Source organism: Mirounga angustirostris, unplaced genomic scaffold (assembly GCF_029215605.1).
Source record: "Mirounga angustirostris isolate CCGP_5_RB_7025 unplaced genomic scaffold, mMirAng1.0.hap1 SCAF_5, whole genome shotgun sequence".
Classification (NCBI taxonomy): Eukaryota; Metazoa; Chordata; class Mammalia; order Carnivora; family Phocidae; genus Mirounga; species Mirounga angustirostris.
Window position 1 is genome coordinate 104,983,700 of NW_026991713.1, and position 18,655 is coordinate 105,002,354.

Genomic DNA, 18,655 nt, shown 5'->3' on the forward strand with positions numbered 1-18,655 from the left:
AATGTTCATAGCAGAATGTCCACAATAACCAAACTGTGGAAGGAGTCAAGATGTCCTTCAACAGATGAAAGGATAAAGATGTGGTTTATATGTACAATGGAATATTATTCAGCAATCAGAAAGGATGAATAGCTACCATTTGCCTCAACATGGATGGAACTATAGGGTATCATGCTAAGTGAAATAAGTCAAGCAGAGAAAAACAATTATCATATGTTTTTACTCATATGTGGAATATAAGAAATAGTGCAGAGGATCATAGGGGAAGGGAGGGAAAATTGAATAGGAAAAAATCAGAGAGGAAGACAAAACATGAGAGACTCTTGACTCTGGGAAAAAGGCTGAGGGTTGCAGAAGGCTAGATGGATGGGGGGATGGGGCAACTGGGTGATGGGCATTAAGGATGGCATGTGATGTGATGAACACTGGCTGTTATACACAACTGATGAATTATTGAACACTACATCCAAAACTAATGATGTAGTATATGTTGGCTAATTGAATTTAAGTAAAAAACAAGCAAAACAAACAAACAAACAAAAAACAGGAGCACCATGCCACCACTGGTTGGACAGCTCAGACACAGAAAGAGTGAAGGCAGGGAAATGAGAGATGCCAGGAACAAATGAGGTGAAATTGTTTGCTTTTCTGTGAGGGCTTCCTGAACTGCAGCAAGAGCGACCTCTCCTCTCCAGGGATGGGAGTCAGCTGATGCCATATTTTCCCCCTGTCCATCAGCACAGACAGACTTTAGTGAGCAGCACAGCACCCATAATAAAGGCTTGAGCCACTTACACTAATCTCTGCCCCCCACTCTGTGCTCTGCAGGTGCTTTTTTTAATGGGGTAAGTGTGCCTGACAGAGAAGCAGCAGGCTCCTCCCCCAGAAGACCAGCAAAAATCCCACACATGCACACCAAATCTACTGACCATAGAGTGCTACAAAGATTCAGCTCTAGGGAAAATAGAATGTAGCCTGTTTTAACAAGCAGACCAAAACACAGCAAGTTAAAATTTGCCACACACTGGACAAGATCCAAACACTCTTCACTGCAGGGAAGGAGAAACTTTGCAGAGAACTGACCCAAAGGAATGAACAGCCAAAACACAGCAGCCCAGTGCACAGTGCATACACCAGAAACACTTTCTGAAGCACCAAGCCCTGGACAGTATATGACCTCTTCATAATATAGTCATTACTCTCAGGAGCAGGAAACATAACAGACTTTCCTAACACATGGAAGACAGAGTCCTAGACAAAATGCCAAGACTGAAGAATTCATCCCAAAAGAAAGAAAAAGAAAAGGTCATGGCCAGGGATCTAGTCATAACAAATATAAGAAAAATATGCCTGAACCAGAATTTAAAACAACAATCATAAGGATACTAGCTAGGCTTGAGAAAAGCATACAAGACTCCAGAGAGTCCCTTACTGCAGGGAAAAAAGACCTAAATAACTAGTCAGGCCAAAAAAAAAAAAAATGCTATAATTGAGATGCAAAACTGACCAAATACAATGATGACAAGGATGGAAGAAGCAAAGGAATGAGTAAGTGATATAGAAGGTAAAATTATGGAAAATAATGAAGCTGAAAAGAAAACAGAAAGAAAAATATTGGATCATGAATGTAGACTGAGAACTCAGTGACTCCATAAAGCACAATGACATTTGTATCATAGAAGTGCCAGAAGAAGAGAGGGGAAAAGGAGCAGAAAGTTTATTTCAGCAAATTATAGCTGAAAACTTCCTTAATCTGGGGAAGGAAACAGACAACCAAATCCAGGAGGAGCAGGCACTCCCATCAAATCAACAAAAGCAGACTAATACTGAGACATATTGTAGTAAAATTTGCAAAATACATAAAGGGGAAAAAAATCCTAAAAGCAGCAAGGAAAAAGAAATCCCCAATCTACAAAGGAAGACAAAAAAGGTTAGCAGCAGATCTATCCACAGAGACTTGGCAGGCCAGAATAGAGTTGCATGATATATTCAATGTGCTAAATGGGAAAAATATGCAGCCAAGAATACTTCATCCAGCAAGGCTGTCATTCAGAATGGAAGGAGAGATAAAGAGTTTCCCAGACAATAAAAACTAAAGGAGTTCATGACCACTAAACCAGCCCTGAAAGAAATATTAAAGGGAACATTTCAGTGGGAAAGAAAGGCCAAAAGCAATAAAGACTAGAAAGGAAAATCTCCAGAAACAACAACTTTCGTATCTATCAATAATCATTTTGAATATAAATGGCCTAAATGATGCAATCAAAACACAATGTGTATCAGAATGGATAAAGAACAAGACCAATTTATATGCTGACTACAAGAGACTCATTTTAGACTTAAAAACACCTGAAGATTGAAAGTGAGGGGATGGAGAGCATTTTATCATGCTAATGGACATCAAAATAAGTGGAATAGTCATACTTATATCATACAAACTAGATTTTAAACCAAGGACTGTAACAAGAGATGAAGAAGAACACTATATCATAATAAAGAGGTCTATCCAAAAAGATCTAACAATTGTAAATATTTATGACCCCAACATGGGAGCACCAAAATATATAAATAAATTAATAACAAAAATGAAGAAATTCACTGATAATAATACAATAATAGTAAGAGACTTTAACAGCCCACTTACAGCAATGGCCATATCATCTAAGCAGAACATGAACAAGGAAATAATGACTTTGAATGTCACACTGGACCAGATGGACTAAACATATATTCAGATCATTTCATGCTAAAGCAACAGAATATACATTCTTTTCCAATCTAGATCACATACTGGGTCACATATCAGGCCTCAATAAGTACCAAAAGACTGAGATTATACCATGAATATTTTCACAGCACAGTGCTTTAAAACTTGAATTTAATCACAAGAAAAAAAAAATGGAAGTAACACAAATTCCTTGGGGTTAAAGAGCATCCTACCAAAGAATGAATGGCCAAACACGAAATTAAAGAAGAATTAAAAAAAATACAATGGAAACAAATTAAACTGAAAACATGACAGTCCAAAAACTTTGGGATACAGTAAAAGCTGTCATAAGAGAAAAGTATATAGCTATACAGGCCTACCTCAAGAAGCAAGAAAAGTTTCAAATACGCAACCTAAACTTAGACCTAAAGGAGCTAGAAAAGGAATATTAAATAAAGCCTAGGGGTGCCTGGGTGGCTCAGTCAGTTAAGCATCTGACTTGGATTGAGGTCGTGATCATGGAGTCGAGATCAAGCCCTACATCAGACTCCCTGCTGAGTGGAGAGTCTGCTTCTCCCTCTGCCCCTTCCCACCCCGCATCCCCAGCCTGTGTTTTCTCAAATAAATAAATAAAATGTTTAAATAAAGAAAGAAAGAAAGCCTAAATCCAGCAGAAGAAAGGAAATAATAAAGATAAGAGTAGAAAAAATTTGATATAGAAATAAACAAACAAAAAACCTAGAGTAGAACACATCAATGAAACTAGGAGCTGGTTCTTCAAAATAATTAGTAAAATTTATAAACCCTTAGCCAGACATATCAAAAAGAAAAGATAAAGGACCCAAATAAATATAATAATGAATGAAAGAGGAGAGATCACAACCAACACCAAAGAAATACAAATAATTATAAGAGACTCTTATGAAAAATTACATACCAACAAATTGGCCAATCTGGAAGAAATGGATAAATTCCTAGAAACATATAAGCTACCAAAATTGAGACAGGAAGAAATAGAAAATTTGAACAGCCCATAACCAGCAAATAAATTAAATTAGTAATCAAAAATCTCCCAACAAACAAAGTCCAGGGCCCAATGGCTTCCCAGGGCAATTCTACCAAACATTTAAAGAAGAGTTAATACCTATTCTCAAACTGTTTCAAAAAACAGGAATGGAAGGAAAACTTCCAAACTCCTGCTATGAGGCCAGCATTACCTTAATTCTAAAACGAGGCTAAAAAACACTAAAAAAGAACTGTAGGCTAATACCCCTGATGAACATGGATGAAAAATTCTCAACAAAATACTAGCAAATTAAAATAATTCATTAAAAGAATTATTCACCACAGTCAGGTGGGATTTTTTTCCAGGGCTACAGGGGTGATTTAATATTTGCAAATATGTCAACATGATATGCCACATTAATAAAATAAAGGATAAGAACCATATGATGCTCTCAGATAGATGCAGAAAAAAACATCTGACAAAATACAGCATCCTTTCTTGATTAAAAAAAAAACAACACAACAAAATAGGGATAGAGGGAACATAATTCAACATCATAAAGGACATATATGAATGACCCACAGTTAATATCATCCTAAATGGGGAAAGACTGAGAGTTTTTTCCTTTACAGTCAGAAACAAGACAGGGATGTCCAGTCTCACCATTGTTATTTAACATAGTAGCAAAAGTCCTAGCCTCAGCAACCAGACAACAAAACAAATAAAAGGCATCCAAGTTGGCAAGGAAGAATTCAAACTCTAACTATTCACAGATGACATGATATTCTCTGTAGATTCCACCAAAATATTCCAAAAGATAACCAAAAGATTCCACCAAAATATTGCTAGGACTGGTAAACGAATTCAGAGAAATCACAGGATACACAATCAACATACAGAAATCTGTTGCATTTCTATACACTAGTAATGAAGCAACAGAAAGAGAAATCAAGGAATCAATCCCATTTACAACTGCACCAAAAACCATAAGATACCTAGGAATACACCTAACCAAAGAGGTAAAAGGTCTGTACTCTGAAAACTATAGAAAACTTTTGAAGGAAATCAAAGAGGACACAAAGAAATGGAAAACCATTCCATGCTCATAGATTGGAAGAAAAAAATATTGTTAAAATGTCTATACTACCCAAAGCAATCTACACATTTAGTGTGACTCCTATCAAAATACCACCAGCATTTTCATAGAACTAGAAAAAATAATCCTAAAATTTGTATGAAACCACAAAACATCCCAAATAGCCAAAGCAATCTTGAAGAAGAACAGCAAAGCCAGAGGCATCCAATTCCATAGTTCTAGCTATAGTGATCAAGACAGTATGGTATAGGCACAAAAATAGACACATAGTTCAATGAAACAGAATAGAAAACCCAGAAATGGACGCACAGCCATATTGTCAACTAATTAATATTTGGCAAAGCAGGAAAGAATACCCAACAGAAAAAAGATAGTCTCTTCAACAAATGGTGTTGGGAAAACTGGACAGCAACATGCAGAAACTGGATCGCTTTCTTCCACCATACAAAAATAAATTCAAAATGGATGAAAGACTTAAATGTGAGACAGGAAACCATCAAAATCCTGGAGGAGATTGATGCCGAGTGATGTTGAGCACTTTTTCATGTGTCTGTTGGCCATTTGGATGTCTTCTTTGGAAAAATGTCTGTTCATGTCTTCTGCCCATTTCTTGATTGGATCATTTCTTCTTTGGGTTGAGTTTCATAAGTTCTTTATAGATTTTGGATACTAGCCCTTTATCTGATATGTCATTTGCAAATATCTTCTCCCATTCTGTCGGTTGTCTTTTGGTTTTGTTGACTGTTTCCTTGGCTGTGCAAAAGGTTTTTATCTTGATGAAGTCCCAATAGTTCATTTTTGCTTTGCTTCCCTTGCCTTTGGTGATGTTTCTAGGAAGAAGTTGCTGCGGCTGAGGTCGAAGAGGTTGCTGCCTGTGTTCTCCTCTAGGATTTTGATGGATTCCTGTCTCACATTGAGGTCTTTCAACCATTTTGAGTCTATTTTTGTGTGTGGTGTAAAGAAATGGTCCAGTTTCATTCCTCTGCATGTGGCTATCCAATTTTCCCAACACCATTTGTTGAAGAGACTGTCTTTTTTCCATTGGACATTGTTTCCTGCTTTGTCGAAGATTAGTTGACCATAGAGTGGAGGGTCCATTTCTGGGCTCTCTATTCTGTTCCATTGATCTATGTGTCTGTTTTTGTGCCAGTACCATGCTGTCTTGATGATGACAGCTTTGTAATAGAGCTTGAAGTCTGGAATTGTGATACTACCAGCTTTACTTTTCTTTTTAAAGATTTTATTTATTTATTCATAAGAGATAGAGATAGAGAGAGAGAGAGAGAGAGAGAGAGAGAGAGAGGCAGAGGGAGAAACAGGCTCCCTGCTGAGCAGGGAGCCCCATGCGGGACTCAATCCCAGGACCCTGGGATCATTACCTGAGCCAAAGGCAGAAGCTTAACCATCTGAGCCACCCAGGTGCCCCAGCTTTGCTTTTCTCTTTCAACAGTCTTCTGGTTATTTGGGGTCTTTTCTGGTTCCATACAAATTTTAGGATTATTTGTTCCATTTCTTTGAAAAAAGTGGATAGTATTTTGATAGGGATTGCATTAAATATGTAGATTGCTCTAGGTAGCATTAACATCTTCATAATATTGGTTCTTCCAATCCATGAGCATGGAAAGTTTTTCCATTTCTTTGTGTCTTCCTCAATTTCTTTCATGAGTATTTTATAGTTTTCTGAGTACAGATTTTTTACCTCTTTGGTTAGATTTATTCCTAGGTATCTTATGATTTTGGGCACACTTGTAAATGGGATCAACTCCTTAATTTGTCTTTCTTCTGTCTTGCTGTGGGTGTATAGGAATGCCACTGATTTCTGTGCATTGATTTTATATCCTGCCACTTTACTGAATTCCTGTATGAGTTCTAGCAGTTTTGGGGTGAGTCTTTTGGGTTTTCCACAGAAAGTATCATATCATCTGCAAACAGTGAGAGTTTGACTTCTTCTTTGCCAATTTGGATGCCTTTTATTTCTTTTTGTTGTCTGATTGCTGTGGATAGGACTTCTAATACTATGTTGAATAGCAGTGGTGATAGTGGACATCCCTGCCATGTTCTTGACCTTAGGGGGAAAGCTCTCAGTTTTCCCCATTGAGAATGATATTTGCCGTGGGTTTTTCATAAATGGCTTTTATGATCTTGAGGTATGTGCCCTCTATGCCTATACTTGGAAGAGTTTTGATCAAGAAAGGATGCTGTACTTTGTCAAATGGTTTTTCTGCATCTATTCAGAGGATCATATGGTTCTTGTTCTTTCTTTTATTAACATATTGTATCACATTGATTGATTTGCAGATGTTGAGCCAACCTTGCAGCCCAGGGATAAATCCCACTTGGTCGTGGTGAATAATCCTTTTAATGTACTGTTGGATCCTATTGGCTAGGATTTTGGTGAGAATTTTTGCATCCATGTTCATCAAGGATATTGGTCTGTAATTCTCCTTTTTGATGGGGTCTTTGGCTGGGTTGGGGATCAAGGTAATGGTGGCCTCATAAAATGAGTTTGGAAGTTTTCCTTCCATTTCTATTTTTTGGAACAGGTTCAGAAGAATAGGTATTAATAGGTATTAATTCTTCTTGAAATGTTTATGGCAACCCCAAGGTGAGAGCCCACTCCTTGGCTCCGTCTCTGCAGCTGACTTCCCCGCTCCGATACCTGGGAGCTCTGCTGCACTCAGGCACCCCCGGTCTTCCTGTGACCCCAAGGGTCCTGTGACCACACTGTCCCAGTGAGGGTTCCACCCCCCGCTTAGCCACTGGAGCGACATCCCTCAGCAGAGCAGACTTCTAAAAGTTCCGATTTTGTGCTCCGTGGCTCTATCACTTGCCAGAAGTGGCCAATGGAGGTCCCCTCCCTCACTGTCTATCCTCCCAAATATTGCCTCGGATTCACTTCTCTGCACGTCCTACCTTCCAGGAAGTGGCTGCTTTTGTGTTCAGAGAGTTGCTGCTATTCTTTTCTTCGATCTCCTGTTGAGTTCGAAGATGTTCAGAGTGGTTTGATCCCTATCCAGCTGAATTCCTGAGACCAGATGTAATCCAGGTCTCCTACTCCTCTGCCATCTTGCTCCTCCTCTCGCTGTGTCCCAAAGGTTTTGAACAGATGTATTTTCATTCCCATTTGTTTCCATGATTTTTTAAAATTCTTCTTTAATTTCCTGGTTGACCATTCATTCTTTAGTAGGATGTTCTTTTACCTCCAAGTGTTTGAGTTCTTTCCAAATTTCCTCTTGTGACTGAGTTCAAGTTTCAAAGTATGTGGTCTGAAAATATGCAGGGAATAATCCTGATCTTTGGTATCAATTCAGACATGTTTTTGACTCAATATGTGATCTATTCTGGAGAAAGTTCCATGTGTACATGAGAATAATGAGCATTCTGTTGTTTTAGGATGGAATGTTCTGTATATATCTACAAAGTCCATCTGGTCCAATGTGTCGTTCAAAGCCCCTTTTTCATTGTTGATCTTCTGCTTAGATGATCTGTCCATTGCTGTAAGTGGAGTGTTGAGGTCTTCTACTATTACTGTATTATTTTTAATAAGTTTCTTTATTTTGGTTATTAATTGGTTTATAAAATTGGCTGCTCCCTTATTGGGGGCATAGATATTTAAATTGTTAGATCTTCTTGTTGGATAGACCCTGTAAGTATGATATAGTGTCCCTCTTCATCTCTTACTACAGACTTTGTTTTAAAATCTAATTTGTCAGGGCACCTGGGTGGTTCAGTCATTAAGTGTCTGCCTTCAGCTCAGGTCATGATCCCAGGGTTCTTGGATTGAACCACACATTGGGCTTCCTGCTCCACGGGAAGCCTGCTTCTCCCTCTCCCACTCCCCCTGCTTGTTTTCCCTCTCTCGCTGTGTCTCTCTCTGTTAAATAAATAAAATCTTTAAAAAAATAAAATCTAATTTGTCTGATATGAGGATTGCTACCCCAGCTTTCTTCTGAGGTCCTTTAGTGTGCTTAATCGTTCTCCATCCCTTCACTTTCAGTCTGGAGGTGTCTTTAGGTCTAAGATGAGTCTCTTGTAGACAGTGCATTGATGGGTCTTACTTTTTTATCCAATCTGATACCCTTTGTCTTTGATTGGAACATTTAGCCCATTTACATTCAGGGTAACTATTGAAAGATATGAATTTAGTGCCATTGTATTGCTTGTAAAATCCCTGTTTCTGTAGATTGTCTCTGTTTCTTTCTGGTCTATGTTATTCTTGGGCTCTCCCTTCGTTTACAGTATCCCGCTTAATATTTCTTGCAGGGCTGGCTTGGTGGTCACATATTCTTTCAGTTTCTGTCTGTTCTAGAAGTTCTTTATCTCTCCCTCTATTCTGAATGACAGCCTTGCTGGATAAAGTATTTTTGGCTCCATGTTTTTCTCATTTAGTACCCTGAAGATATCATGCCAGCCTTTTTTGGCCTGCCAGGTCTCTGTGAATAAGTCTAATGTTAGTCTGATATTCCTCCTTCTATAGGTTAGGAGCCTTGTTTCAAGCTGCTTTCAAGATTTTCTCTTTGTCTCTGAAATTTGAAAACTTCACTATTATATGCTGGGATGTTCATCTATTCTTATTGATTTAGGGAGGAGTCCTCTCTACCTCTTGGATATGAATGCTTGTTTCCCTCCCCAGTTTAGGGAAGTTCTCAACTATGATTTGTGCAAATATGCCTTCTGCTCCCCCCCTTCACCCTCAGGCACACCAATAATTCTGATACTCATACGTTTTTGACATCACTAATTTCTTCAAGCCTCTCTTCATGGGCTATTAGTTGTTTTTCTCTGTTTTCCTCAACTTCCTTCCTATCCATCAGCCTGTCTTCTAGGTCACTTATTCTCTCTTCTGCCTCATTTACCCTAGCTGTTAGAGGATCCAATTTAGACTGAATCTCAGAGCATTTTTAATTTCAGCCTGATTAGATCCTGTTTCTGCACTAAGAGATTTTCTAGTGTCTTTTATGCTTTTTTGAAGCCCAGCTATTAACTTTTTAATTGTAATCCTGAATTCCATCTCTGACATCTTACTTATATCCATATTGATTAGATCAATGGCAGAAAACATTACTGCTACATCTTTCCTTTGTTGTGAATTCCTCCTTTTAGTCATTTTGCCCAGTGAAGAATGGATTGAGTGAATGAGCATAGTTAAATATATCAACCATGATCCAAGCAAAATACACACTAGACACTAGACAAATCTGAGGAGGTCAGAAACCAAAACAGAAAGGTTAACAAAACAACAACAACAAAAAAGGGTGGGGGAGAATATAAACTCACAGGGTGGACAAAACAGGGTGATCCACTTGTTCCTGAGTGTATTTTAGTATGTGTGTTGGAAGACACTAACTTCCAAAATTGCAAAGAAAGCAAAACTTATATATATACAAAAATAAAATTGAATAGAATGAAAGGAATCCAAAAATGAAGCATATATCTATAAAGTGTAGAGATAAAAAATAAAAGTTAAAAAGAGACTTAAAAACAAAGAGTTGATAAAATCAGAAACTAGTTGAAAAGGGAAAAAAGAAAAGAAAAGAAATGGAAAATTGCAGACTGAAAGATAAATGAATCATGAGTAAAAAACCTCAAGTTCTTTATACTGTTTTCCCCTATCACTGGAGTTTTACAGTCTTGTGGGATCCGTAAATTTTGTGCACCTGTTCTTCCAGTTGGTCTTCTGGGGGAGAGGCTTGCTGTGCTGCTTCTCAGGTGTCTTTGCCTGGCCAAAGTTGTACCACCCCTTGCCAGGCGTTAGGCTCAGTGTAAGCTGGCCTTCTGTGTGTGTGTGTGTATGTGTGTGTGTTTCCCTGAAGGCTTTTTGTGTCTCTTTAGAGGATTCAAATAAAAATGGCTGTGCCCTGATCTCCAGACCCAGAGCCAAAAGATTGCAGTCCCCCCTCTTCAGTAAACCCTCTGGGACAAACAGTCTTCACTTTTGTGTGTGCCAAACTCTGCAGTGTGTGCCCACAGTGATCCTTCTGGGGGGATTCTGAGGGTCTCACGTTACTGCCTTTTGTAGGGCCCTGGGGCTGAGAGTGGTTGGGGGATTGTGCGTGTACTACTCTGCTCCTTGTGGGGATTTAGGGCGGTCCCCATGTTCCATTCCGTTGCAGGGTGCGCAGGCAGAGAGTGATCACCCGATCGGTTCCGGCTTGGGGTTTATGGTGAACTGAGCTGGGATCCCCCTCCTGGGCTCACTGACTGTAACCAGTTTCCCACTCCACTTCTTGGGAGCTCTACCGGTTCAACCACCCCCATTAGTTCTGTGACTCCTGGGATCCTGTTTCATCCCCTGAGCCCCTTTCAGGCAGGGATGTCTCTCACTGGAGCAGATTTCTAATAGTTCTGATTTTCCCCTCTGGGGCTATCTTGCTTTCCAGTAGCCAGCTTATGGAACCTCCCTCCCCCCTCCGTTTATCTCCTGATATCTTCCCTCAGATTCCCTTCTCTGCACCTCCTACCTTGCAAAAAGTGGTTGCTTTTCTCTTTGTAGAGTTCCAGAAATTTTTTCCCTTATATCGCAGGCTGAATTGATGGGTGTTCAGAATGGTTTGATAGTTATCTAGCTAAATTCAAGGGACCAAATGAAACAAGGTCCCCTACTCTTCCAGCATCTTGCCTCCTCCTCTGCTCCTGGTTTTATCTCAGGTGCAACAACTGGACTTCAAAACTCCAAATTTTATGAACCTATGCTGATCATCTGGGGGAGGATCTTGCCATATTCTGGCTGGTGTAGGTTTGTGCTAGAAGTGCAGTTGCACAAATGTGCAAGGGTTTGGAGTTTATGATAAAATACAGCACAAAGCCAGCTTCTGGGTGTGCCTGGGTGGCTCAGTTGGTTAAGCATCCAACTCTTAGTTTTGGCTCAGGTTATGATCTCAGCATCATGAGATAGAGTTCCCCATTCAGGATCTGTGCTCAGTGTGGAGTCTGCTTGAGATTTTCTCCCTCTGCCTTTGCCCCTCCCCTCACTCATGCTCTCTCTCTGTCTGTCAAATAAATAAAATCTTAAAAAAAAAAAAAAATACCAGTTTCCAGGTTATCTGCCCTGAGCAGGTGCCTCTCTGCTGCTTTGCTAATTAATGGGGCCACTCAATGGTACCTGCCAGGTCTTTTGTCCACTGAGAGGCAGTGGCACATCTCCCAAATGCACTCCAAGAGGGGGAACTGTCTCTCCCAGTGTGACCCAGGGGATCCTCAGTCCAAGCTGTCACTCCTGGGTCTCTGCCTTCCTTCTCCACAGGAGCACCACTATGCCCACCAGGTTCCACCCTGGGATGGCATGGACTTCTAAAACTTTAGTCTTTGAACTCCACTGCTTGTAAAAACTTGAGATAATTAGCCCCTCTCATTTTCCCAGTCAATGGTTTTGGGGAAGTGTTTTTCTCATGCAATCCCCTATGTGCTGCTTTCTCCCCCAAATTGTGTCTCTGCACCTCCTATTTTCCACAATGTTGTCTCTCTTCTCCCTCTAGTTGTGCAGTTCATTCTCAGTCCTAAGATTGATTTCTTGGGTCTTCAGAATGATTTTATATTTATCTAGCTGTGTTCAATGGACAAGGCAGGCATAGGGTCCCCTACTACTCTGCCATCTTAACTCCCCCACCCAGTTCTTTATATATTTTGGGTACTAACTTTATTAGATATGTCATTTGCAAATATCTTCTCCCATTCCATAGGTTTCCTTTTAGTTTTGTTGATTGTTTCCTTCATTCTTCAGAGCTTTTAATTTTGAATTAGTTCCAATAGTTTATTTTTCCTTTTATTTGCCTTGCCTCAGAAAACATCCAGAAAAAAAGTTGCTATGATCAATGTCAAAGACATTACTCCCTGTGCTCTCAAATAGGGTTTTCATAGTTTCAGGTCTCACATTTTAGGTCTTTAATCCATTTTGAGTTTAATCCATTTTATATATGGTGAAAGAAACTGGTCCATTTTCATCTTTTTGCATGTAGCTGATCAGTTTTCCCAACAGCATTTGTTGAAGAGACTGTCTTTTACCCATTGCATATTCTTTCCTGGTTTATTGAAGATTTTCTTTTTAAGATTTTATTTATTTATTTGACAGAGAGACAACAAGAGCAGGAACACAAGTGGGTGGAGTGGGAGAGGGAGAAGCAGGCTTCCCGTGGAGCAGGGTGCCTGATGTAGGGCTTGATCCCAGGACCCTGGGATCATAACCTGAGCTGAAGGCAGACACAATGACTGAGCCACCCAAGCACCCATATTGAAGATTAATTAACTATATAATTATGGGTTTATTTCTAGGTTTTATATTCTGTTGCAAATGGATTTGTTTTCTTAACTTCTTTCTGCTCTTTCATTTTTACAATAGTGATGTATAGAAACACAACAGATTTCTTTATATTGATTTTGTATACTATAACTTTACTAAATTCATTTATTAGGGCTAATCATTTTACTGGTGATCTCTAAATTTTTCTATATATAGTATCATAACATCTGCAAAAAGTTAGCTTTTCTTCTTCCTTACCAATTTTGATGCCTTTTATTTTTTTTTAATTAATTGTTTTTGTCTGATTACTCTGTCCAAGATTTCCCTCACTGTGTTGGATAAAAGTGAGAGTGGACATCCTGACCTTGGGGGAAAAGCTTTCAGATATTCACCATTGACTATGAAGTTAGGTGTGAATTTGGCAGATATGGTCTTTATTATGTTGAAGTATGTTCCTTCTATACTCATTTTGTTGTGAATTTTTATCATGACTGTTAAGTTTTGTAAAATGCTTTTTCTGCATCTATTGAGAAGATTATATTGTTTTTATTTTTCATTTTGTTAATGTGGTGATGTAAGTGGGTATTAAAGTCTCCTACTATTAGTGTATTACTCTGAATTTCTCCCTTTCTGTCTGCTTCATGTATTTAGGCTCTCCTATGTTGGAAGCATAAATATTTACAATTGTTATAACTTTTTGTTGGATTGATCCTTTTAGCATTATATACTACCATTGTTTCCTACTACAGTCTTTGTTTTAAAGTATATTTTGTCAGATATAAGTAATGCTACATCAGGCTTTTTTTCACTGCTATTCGCATGAAAAACTTTTTCAATTTTTGCACTATCAGTCTATATGTGTCTTTAGGTCTGAAGCGAATCTCTTTTAGGCAAACAATAGATGGGTCTTGTTTTTGTTTTGTTTTGTTTTGTTTTTTTAATCTATTCATTCATCCTATGTCTTTTGATTGGAGCACTTAGTTTATTTACATTTAAAGTAATTTTTGATAGGTATGTACTTATTGCTATTTTGTTAACTGCCTTCTTGTTATTTCTATAGTTCTCTGTTCCTTTCTCCTTCTCTTCCTCTCTTCTTTTGTGACTCATTGACTTTCTTTTGTATTCTGCTTGGATTTATTTCTCTTTGTGTTTGTGTATTAGTTATAGGTGTTATGGTTTGTGGTTACCGTGAGGTTCATATATAACATTCTGTGTATATAGCAATCCATATTGTTGAGGTTTATTGAAGTTTAAACATAGTCTAAAAGTACTACATTTTACCCCTTTTTCCATATTTTATGTATATAATATCATATTTTACATTTGAAAAAAATCTGTGCAGCCCTTGACTAATTTTGAAGATACAATTTATTACTTTCATCTTTTAACCTTTGTACTAGCTTTATATGTAATTGATCTACTACTTTTACTGTGTGTGTGCTTTTACGATTGAAATTTTTCAGTTCCATAATTGTCTTACTTCTTGTTATGGCCCTTTTTTCATGTAAAGAAATCTCTCTCTTTTTTTTTTTTTTAAAGATTTTATTTAGTTGTGTGTGTGTGTGTGTGTGTGAGAGAGAGAGAGAGAGAGAGAGAGAGAGAAAGCACATAGGCAGGGGGAACAGCAGGCAGAGGGAGAAGCAAGCTTCCTGCTGAGCAAGGAGCCTGATGCAGGACTTGATCCCAGGACCCTGGGATCATGACCTGAGCTGAAGGCAGATGCTTAATTGACTGAGCCACACAGGCGTCCCTAAAGAAGCCTCTTTAACATTTCTTATAAGGCCAGTTTAGTGGTGACGACCCCTATAGCTTTTGTTTATCTGGGGAACTGTTTATCTATCCTTGAATTCTGAATAATAAACTTGCCCAGTAAAATATTATTGGGTGTAGATTTTTTCATCTCCACTTTGAATGTATCATAACACTCCCTTCTGACCTGCAAAGTCCCTGCTAAAAAATCAGCTGATTGTCCTATGTGTATTTTTTAAAAATCTGTCAATGTTTGCTTTTTTCTTGTTGCTTTTAAGATTCTCCATTTTTAATTTTTGACACTTTTATTACTATGTGTCTTGATGTGGAGCTGCCTGGACTCATCATGTTTGGGGCTCTATGTGTTTCCTGGACCTGGATGTCTATTTCCTTCTCTAGGCTGGGGAAATTTTCAGCTATTTTTAAAAAATTTTTATTTTATTTGAATTCTGTTAATTAATATATAGTGTATTATTAGTTTCAGAGGTAGAGTTCAGTGATTCATCAGCTGCATAACACCCAGTGCCCATTACATCACATGCCCTCCTTAATGCCCATCATCCAGTTACCCCATTCCCCCATCCACTTCCCCTCCAGCAACCCTCAGTTTGTTTCCTATAGTTAAGAGTCACTTACGGTTTATCTCCCTCTCTGATTTCATCTTATTTTACTTTTTCCTCCCTTCCCCTATGATCTTATGTTTTGTTTCTTAAATTCCACATATGAGTGAAATTTTATAATTGTTTTTCTCTGATTGACTTATTTTGCTTAGCATAATACCCTCTAGTTCCATCCATGTCATTGCAAATGGTAAGATTTCACCTTTTTGATGGCTGAGTAATATTCCATTGTACATATATACCACATCTTCTTTATCCTTTCATCTATTGATGGACATCTGGACTCTTTCCATAGTTTGGCTATTGTGGACATTGCTGCTATAAACATTGGGGTTCAGGTGCCCCTTCTGATCACTACGTTTGTATCCTTTGGGTAAATACCTTGTAGTGAAATTGCTGGTGGGAGGGTAGCTCTATTTTTAACTTTTGAGGAACCTCCATACTGTTTTACAGAGTGGCTGTACTAGCTTGCTTTCCAATCATCAGTGTAAGAGGTTTCCCCTTTCTCCACATCCTTGCCAACATTTGGTGTTTCCTGACTTGTTAATTTTAGCCATTCTGACTAATGTGAGGTGGTATTTCATTGTGGTTTTGGTTTGTATTTCCCTGATGCTGAGCAATGCTGAGCATTTTTTTCCTGTGTCTGTTGGCCATTTGTATGTCTTCTTTGGAGAAATGTCTGTTCATGTCTTCTGCCCATTTCTTGACTGGATTTTTTTTTTTTTTTTGGGTGTTGGGTTTGATAAGTTCTTTATAGATCTTGAATACTAACCCTTTATCTGATAAGACATTTGCAAATTATCTTCTCCCATCAGCTATTTTTTCTTCAAGTATGTTTTCTTCTCTGTCCTCTCTCTCTCTTCTCCTTCTGGTACCCCTTAATTCAAATGTTAGTACACTTGATGTTATCTCTGAGGTTCTTTAATCTACCCTCATTTTTATTTATTTCTTTTTCTTTTTTTTTTTCTGTGCTTGGTCGCTATTTATTACCATCTTTTAAGTTGCTCATCTATTCTTCTACATCCTCTACTCTGGTATTGATTTCCTCTAGTGTATTTTTAAAATTTCAGTTGTTTTATTTATTTATTTTTTATTAGCTCAGACTGATTCCTTTTAGTATTTTTTATATCTTTATTGAAGTTCTCACTGAGTTCATCCTCGCTTCTTTCAAGTCTGTTGAGTATGCTTATAATTATTACTTTGAACTCTTTATCAGATGGTTTATCTCCCTTTTGTTTAGATCTTTTCCTATAATTTTGTCTTGTTCTTTCATTTGGAACATATTCCTTTGTCTCCTCATTTTTTTTTGACTCTGTACTTCTATGTATTAGGTATGTCAACTATATCTCCTGATCTTGAAAATAGTGGCTTTATAGGTAAACCATCCTGTGGTACCCAGTAGCATAATTCCCTGTGCTCACCAGGACCATGCACTCCAGGATGTCCCCTGTATGGGCAGCATCTTGCCTTCTGTTGTGGCTTGGCTAAAACTGCTGTAGATGTGCTAGTGGGCAGGGCTGGCCCTATATGTAGCTCTCTGAGAGGCCTGGCTATAACTACTGTGGGCATACTATTGGGTGAGGCTAGCATCCCCCTTCCCTGAGGCAGGAGCTGCTCTGGAGGGGCACTGGTCCCAGTTGGGGCTACCTCCTAGATGTGACAGGGTGGTATTTGATGAGGATGCCAGACATGACTGAGAAGCTGCCAATTGGTGTAGCAGGGCAGGCACCACTTTGAAAAAGCACCTTGCAGGACAAGTGGGTGGGGTGTGGTGGGGTCTGTAAGGGAGCTCCAGGGTGGATACAGTGGTGCTAGCAGCAAGGTAAATGGAGAGTGTCAGAACTAGCTTCTGCGAATATCTAGTCAGCTAGGTCTGAAGGAAGGCAAGAAAAGTGATGTCTGTCAGCATTTCCATTCCTGGAGAAAGCTGCTGCAGATTCCTACTCCTGTGTATGTCCTAAAACTAGTCAATAAATCTTCATACAGGTACTTTTCAAACTGCTATTTCTTGCTGGTCTTGAGCAAAGTAATGTAGGGCAATGACCCTTTAAAAGTTAAGCCCCACTGTTTTTCAAAGCCAGATGTTATGGAGCTCATCTTCCTGTGCACGTCCCCAGGTCCAGGGTAGATCCTGATATGGAGCTTGATCCCTTTGCTCCTCCACACCTGCAATGTCCCCCAGTTTGTGGGTTGACAAGTCCAGGCTTTGGTTCTATAGAAAATCTGTTCTAGTCTTTTAGGTCATTTTCAGACTGAATTGCATTAAATGTAGTTTTTGTCTTTTTGTGTCCATGGGAAGAGGTGAGTTCAGGATCTTCCTACTCTGCCACCTTCCTTTGCAGCTATCTCTAATATTTTTGATAATTTCTTGAGAAATTCCATCATCAAATTTATACAATTTGATTTAAAAATTTTCAGAAACAATTGATGCCAACTCCTCTTTTTTTTAAATGATACTAAAGGAGCAGCACCTGGGTGGCTCAGTCAGCTAAGCATCTGCCTTTGGCTCAGGTCATGATCCCAGGATCCTGGGATTAAGTCCCACATTGGGCTCCCTGTTCAGCTCTTGCTTCTCCCTCTCCCTCAGCAGCTCCCCCTGCTACTCTCTCTCCCTCTCTGTCAAATAAACAAACAAACAGATAAAATCATCTAAAAAATAAAACAAATAACAAAGGACATAAGATTTGCTCCTTTCCAAGTTTTATCCATTTGTTAATTAATTTCTGCTCATTTACTGAAAAATGTGCTTTTCCTGGAATTGACATGATTCCACAGAAACCCAGCTCAGCACTGATTGTGAAACAGATTTGAGTTGATGCTTTCATCAGTGGCACCACAGTTCTTATGAGCTGAGTCTCAGAGAATGTGCAGGTAACCATAAGCCATAATTGTGGCAATTAATGTGATGGTATTTTGAAACATGGGAAGACTCAGAAATTGTTTTTTTCTATTCCCTTCTAAGGTTTCTTTTTAAAGTTAGCTGTTTCATCTTGCTTAGTGTGACAAACCAAATCTTTGCATATATTGAAATATTATTTTAGATTTAGGAACATATACAACAATTGTATGATCACAAGGAGAGTGCCATTTTCTTTCCTTTATGTGACTATTAAATTCTTTGAGCCCCAGAATCTTTAAATTCTAAAGACTAGGACAATACTTGGAATATATATTTATTGAATGAATGAAAACAGAGTAAAGTCACTTACTTTACTCAACTTTACTAAACTGTATATATCCA